This window comes from Lactuca serriola, chromosome 8, assembly GCF_051521515.1.
Source record: "Lactuca serriola cultivar US96UC23 chromosome 8, Lser_US96UC23_V15, whole genome shotgun sequence".
NCBI classification, from domain to species: domain Eukaryota; kingdom Viridiplantae; phylum Streptophyta; class Magnoliopsida; order Asterales; family Asteraceae; genus Lactuca; species Lactuca serriola.
Genome location: NC_136415.1, coordinates 207,013,159 through 207,019,267, shown reverse-complemented (window position 1 = coordinate 207,019,267; position 6,109 = coordinate 207,013,159). Strand labels below are relative to the sequence as shown.

At 33.2% G+C, this 6,109-nt stretch overlaps 1 long non-coding RNA gene across 1 annotated transcript; it reads left to right on the top strand.

Annotated features, from left to right (window-relative positions):
- The first annotated feature begins 906 nt into the window (after window positions 1-906).
- On the top strand, window positions 907-1,409 carry LOC145070774 (uncharacterized). The gene is made up of 3 exons (XR_013690072.1): window positions 907-1,023; window positions 1,128-1,226; window positions 1,337-1,409. It is a non-coding gene; the product is annotated as an uncharacterized LOC145070774 (long non-coding RNA).
- Window positions 1,410-6,109: the final 4,700 nt, after the last annotated feature.

Sequence of the window (6,109 nt, the reverse complement as noted above, 5' to 3'; positions counted from 1 at the left end):
TTGTTGAGATATGCATTTGTTTTAGGTTGAGGGTGAGGGTAGGGCACCTAATTCTCCTTAGAATACAAATACAAAAGCAATATGCCATTGTTGGAATGGAGATGGATTTCAGCAACATGAACTGTTTGACTTTGATTCTTGCTAAATGGAAAATAATAATAGATGAACAGGGGAAGTGGCGACCTAAATACCAAGTGTCATCAGAGAATTGCTATTACGTAGGGGCAGATTTTAGTTTGCATCTTGTTCACCAAGGCAAAAGAAAAAAGAGAAATAGGAAGTGTAGAAGAAAAAAGATGAACATGGGAATGAACCAAAAAACAGAGGAATAATGTTTACTTCTTGCCAAAGGTAAAACTACTTATTAAAAACATGATTTTGAATGAAATTACAATGTAATGCAAGTCCTATTTTATACTAAACACAAATGAAACGTAGTCTAATTCAAATACCACATAAAAAATGCAAGTTTACTAAAAAATTCCTAAAATACCCCTGGGCTAAAATTGTCCCAATTTCTCTAGGTTATCCAACAGGTATTGCAGAAAAGTGGGGTTATTCTTGATTCACCAGAGGAGCAAAAGAAGAAGGTTTAGTGATATAGCTATAATGTTGTGATTTGTGAACAAACTTGAAGCTATTAAAACCCTTATACATTGGAAACCTTTCTGTTGAGGATGAGCATTTAGACACATATGAACTTTCAATACTAATTTATAAGTTTCCTCTTTCCTGTGTTTATACTTTATAGTTGGATTTCAAATTTTTGTTTCTTTATGCTATAGAAAGTTTTAGATATGTAAATACTATATGCTAGTCTATGTTAAGGTTTGAATAAGATTCTACTTATTATTCATCATACATCTTAATGCGTGTATTTACTTGAAACAGGTTATTGTGGAAAGAATTAAAAACAATGTCATAGGTGACAAGATTGATCCAAAAGCTGTAGTAAATTTGGATCCTGGTCTTGGTGTTTTGGATGCATTTTTTGCCAGTTTGTCAATGATTCTTGTCAGTGAGGTATGTTCTTTCCCTATCTTTTTTTATAGGCACACATAAGTTTCCACAAATGTTTATTTCTCAAAATTACATTACCCAATATTCCATTTATTGCTTCCATCTAGATTGGAGATGAAACTTTTATTATAGCAGCTCTTATGGCAATGCATCATCCAAAGTCAATTGTTCTATCAGGTGCACTCAGTGCTCTGTTTGTAATGACTGTAAGTTTGCTACTTTTCTTTTTTACCATTTTCATATTTTAGTGAACATAAATGAAAAACATATATTTTAGTTTGCTTTTAAGTTTAGTTTGGTTTTATTTGGTATGTAGATACTTTCTACAGGGCTTGGTAGGATTGTTCCAAATCTAATATCAAGGAAACACACAAACAGTGTTGCTACAGGTATGTATTGAGTATATATATATATATATATATATATATATATATATATATATATATATATATATATATATATTAAAATTCAATTTAAAATATGAGGATTGTGAGACATCTAAATTGTTTTTTTCTACAATGCAGTTCTTTATGCCTTCTTTGGGCTGTGTTTGCTCTATATTGCTTGGAGATCAGATTCAAAAGCATCTCAAAAAAAGGAGATGGAGCAAGTATGTTTTCTTTTTCCCCATTAAGGGTTATAGTTTTTATATAAATTTAGGCTTTACCTCATTATTAAATACCCAAAAAACAATCCAAAAATCTGATTCTATTACAAAATATATGTAGGTAGAAGAGAAATTAGAGTCTGGACAAGTCAAAACAGCTGCACGCAGAAATTAGAGTCTGGACAAGGCAAAACATTGTAGAAGTTTGATCCAATTTTTTGCAAATCAACAAAGGTGCATTTTGTCTCGTTGACTGGTCAAAAGATAGTATATGTTATGGATGTTAATAAGTTGGGTAATGTAGTAACTCGAATATTTGAAAATGCAGGGATCTTTTACTATCTTTTGAGAAGGCAATAGGGAAAAAACCACTGGGGATCATATTCTATAGGTATATATATAAATATAATTTCAAGTGGTACAATTAAAGAAAAAAAACTAAATCTTCACTTCGTTTTTTATTTGCAGGGATGGTGTAAGTGATGGGCAACTAATGAGCCGAAAGCAACTTCTTTAGTACAAGAGTGGGGACACTGTTCTCTATAATAATGCGGTTAAATTGTATACATTTTGTTTATATCCAGGTGTTTCCAAGGCGAGAAACATTTCCAGATTTGGACTGTGTTGACTCGGTGAGTTTAGTGGAACAACTCATTATACTTTGAAAGACCTTAACGACCAGGGACTAAAGGTATCTTTTCCTTGATTTTTAGGCTTATTCTAACCTTAATTAGTTGAGCCCTTTAGGAGGTTATTATTAATGTATCTGCATCCATGGTAATGAATCGACACTTGCAATCCAAGTTTTAGGTTAAGCTTCTTATAATTCTTGTATGGTGTCATTGGGTTATTTTCTTTTTTGATGGTGGGATGTCAAAATAAACGGTTCTTATATAGACTACAGAGCGAGAGCTATGTTATTCTTGTCTCTTCAACTACATTTAACTAAATAAACACAATTATCTTATTAAATTTAACTCAAAACCCATAGGGCATTGGTCTTGTAAACACTGAAATCACTCAAAACTCAAAACAGTATATACCAAGAAACAAATATTCAGTAGATTTCTGATATAATGACTTGTGTTGATGCAGTTTTTGCTTAAATATTCAAACATGGTGCAATACAATTTCAAGAAAATCACAAGGGTACCCACTGGAAAAGACTTTGCAGACATAGTCCTCAGTAGAACCCAAAGAGAAACCCCAACAGTTGTCCACAAAGGCTATGCAATCAACTGAATTAGAGGTTTTTATATGAGAAAAGTGAAGTTCACACAAACAAACTTTGGTGTTTGCAATTATTGATTCACAGTAAGTCCATGGACTGCTGACTGTTATGCTTATAATGTGTTTTTGGATTGTCCTATACAATGTTTTTTTGTTTCTGTGTATTTTGTGCATCAGGTAAAGTTGGTGGAAGAAAAGAATATGAAGCCACTTGATTCAAATCTTGCAGCATTATCAGCAAGCTAGATGCAGTAAAGACTTGGAGTTGAATTTGGCTAAGTCTTTCTTGAGTGAGATGGGCCAATGTACAACTTCTTATCCATATAACAGCTGTTTGGAGCATTAGTCTTAAAGAATTATGAAAGGCAAGATGCAACTTTATTTAGTTGGAATTTGATGTAGAGAGTAGATTAGATGCAAATTTAGATATTGTAAAAAATAGAATTGTATGACATTAAATTTTATGCAATGGATTGTATTTTTTGTATATGATATTTTATTTCTATTATGAATTGTATGACATCAAATTTAGATATTGTAAATATTTTTTTTAGAACATTTAAAATTATGATACGCAAAAATGTGTGTCATCTTCATTTATGACATGGCCTTTCTTGACAGGGGCTTCCTTGATACGCATTGCGTGTCATAAACATGTGCGTCGTAAGGTTACGACACGCAAATGCGTGTCGTCTTCCTTTATGACAGGGCCTTCCTTGATACGCATTGCGTGTCATAACCGCGCGTCGTAAATGCACGTCATAAATGCGCGTCGTAAATGCGCGTCGTCTCTCTTTATGACAGGGCCTTCCTTGACACGCATTTGCGCGTCGTCTGAGCGTTTTACGACGCGCAATGAGCGTCGTAAAAGGCCTTTTTTCTAGTAGTGATTGTTTGCATAACAACCTAGAAGCAATGGTAGGCCCTTGTGTTGCCGGGTGGCAAGAAAATGAGATTGGGCAAGTTCAGTCCATATGAGTTTGGATTTGTCACTAACCTTGTCTTGTGATTATGGTTATGAAAAATTCACATGGATAGGAACACATACACCATAAAATCTAAGTGTCATAAGGTTTCTCTCCGATTCATGAAAATGACGGTGAGGAAACTCTCTAACTAAGTAGATTTTAAGTAGATAACAATTGTGATATTTGCATTCTCAAAGTCATTAGTGGAGCGCGTGTGGTTAACCGGCACACTAACATGGACTTGTGAGAATGGAAAAAGGTCTAAACATTATGATTACGACATCCCTCTTCATAATTGTTTAGACACACATGTGAGTTATCTAAGGAAAGGTGTATGTTTTTGATAAAGTCTTATCAAAGCATCTCGTATCAAAAAACTAAACTTTGGTAAGAAAGTCAATAAAGTATTGATTTCTAGAAGTCTAGCTGATTTATGGGTACATGTCAAAGCTAATGGGAGCATAAAGTGTTATGCTAGTTAAATTATAATTATCATGTTTGTGGGAGCATGATTATTATGTTACGTGTTGCAAGTTAGCAATGTTATTTATAGAAAAACAAAAGGTTTAATTCGCTTTGAAAAATTGTTTTGATATAATTAAGGGAGAGGATTTTATACTTCATTCCAATTCTACAAGATTAGATTGAGATTTTAATCAACTTTAGTCAAAGATATATATGAATGTTTTGTTGGAATGGTTCAACATAAGGAAATTCTATATATGTCGCGTTCTCAAAATTCGATTATGATTACGACATCCCTCTTCATAGTTCAAATTGTGAGAACATGGCAAATAAAAATATTTTAGCAAAAGACTGGTCAAGTACCACGTCTTTATGTGAGACATCATGAATCGTGTCCCATATGCTTCGGGTATAGGATCGATTACATGTGCTATAATATTCATGCATTCTAAATTTTCCAAATGCTTAGGGCATTAAGAGGGAAAAAGGAATAGAACTAGATATGACTAAAATGATTAAGCAGTTACTGAGGACAATATGAGGTTTACCAAAGATTGGTTGCTCATGGACAATCGGAAGTATAGTGTAACCTTTGGAAAGGACCATATTGACATATTCTGAAAAGAGGCAACTCTTGTTCAGAAGTGATAGTTAAAATGGTAATATGGAATTGTTTCCATAGGCGGAAGTTATTCTCTGAATCTGTGTAAGATTAGAAAACTTAATGTAAAGATGGATGTTCAAAGGAATGTACTTTGAATATGAGACTTTGTTTCCATGGAATTGATCTCCATTGGAATACTTTGTAATGTATGTTGCCAAGTCTTTGTGACTTTTGTGCATATTCATTACAAGAGAATCATTGCATATAAGTTTAGAATCTAACAGATTATAGTAAATGGCAAGAGTTTGGTATTCTTACATTTACAAAAGGGATTAGGATTATGAAATGAGCATCATTGGAGTCGTGTTCAATTGATCTATTTCACAAAAGAAAGGATCATAGGTAAACATAGTGTGCATGCTTGGAGCATGGCATGACTATTGTTTTAATTCAACTATTGAGTTGATAATTCAAAACTTTACATGAATAATGAGTAATCGAAATGGTGCTTAGATAAAAGGTGTTTTTTATTTACTCTCAAAGTGTTGGGGCATATAGGATTAGTATTATTCTTGTGTTTCACTTTGCATGTTTTGACTTCCTGAATAACTAGGTTATTCAAACCGTCCACAGTCAATCATACTTTGGAAGTAGGTATTGATGCAAGACTATCATGAATGAGACTGTAGTTTATCTAGGTGGCTAGACTTAACTGTAGTTTTCATGAGTGCTCCTAGAATAAGATTCGAGTATTGGATTAAACCCATGCTCATTTGAATCACTTCATGGATTTTATCACGAGTGAATCATGAGACGATAATATCTTATATTCTTCAAACCTAGAGATATGAGTTGTTGACTATGAGTTGGTTATACATTGATTGTACGAAAACGCATCAGTAACTTGATGTTATAAAATGTGCCTTTGTGTATGATTCAACAAGTAATTAGTACAAGCATATGAGTCAAAGTTTATCCATTCCTTTTACCTTATAAGGATAAAAGTGATATATGTGGGCCCCTCGATGATTTAGTGATGACACCCCTAAGTGCTTGGCCAAGCCTGGACTGATTTGATTTGTTCAATTAGTGAGTTGTCATAAATAGAAAATCAGGAAACAACAAATTGATACAAAGAATGATTATAATCCATGTCTCATTCCATATGATATCTAGAATGGAGGAATATATGATCACTTATTTAATGGACACGTC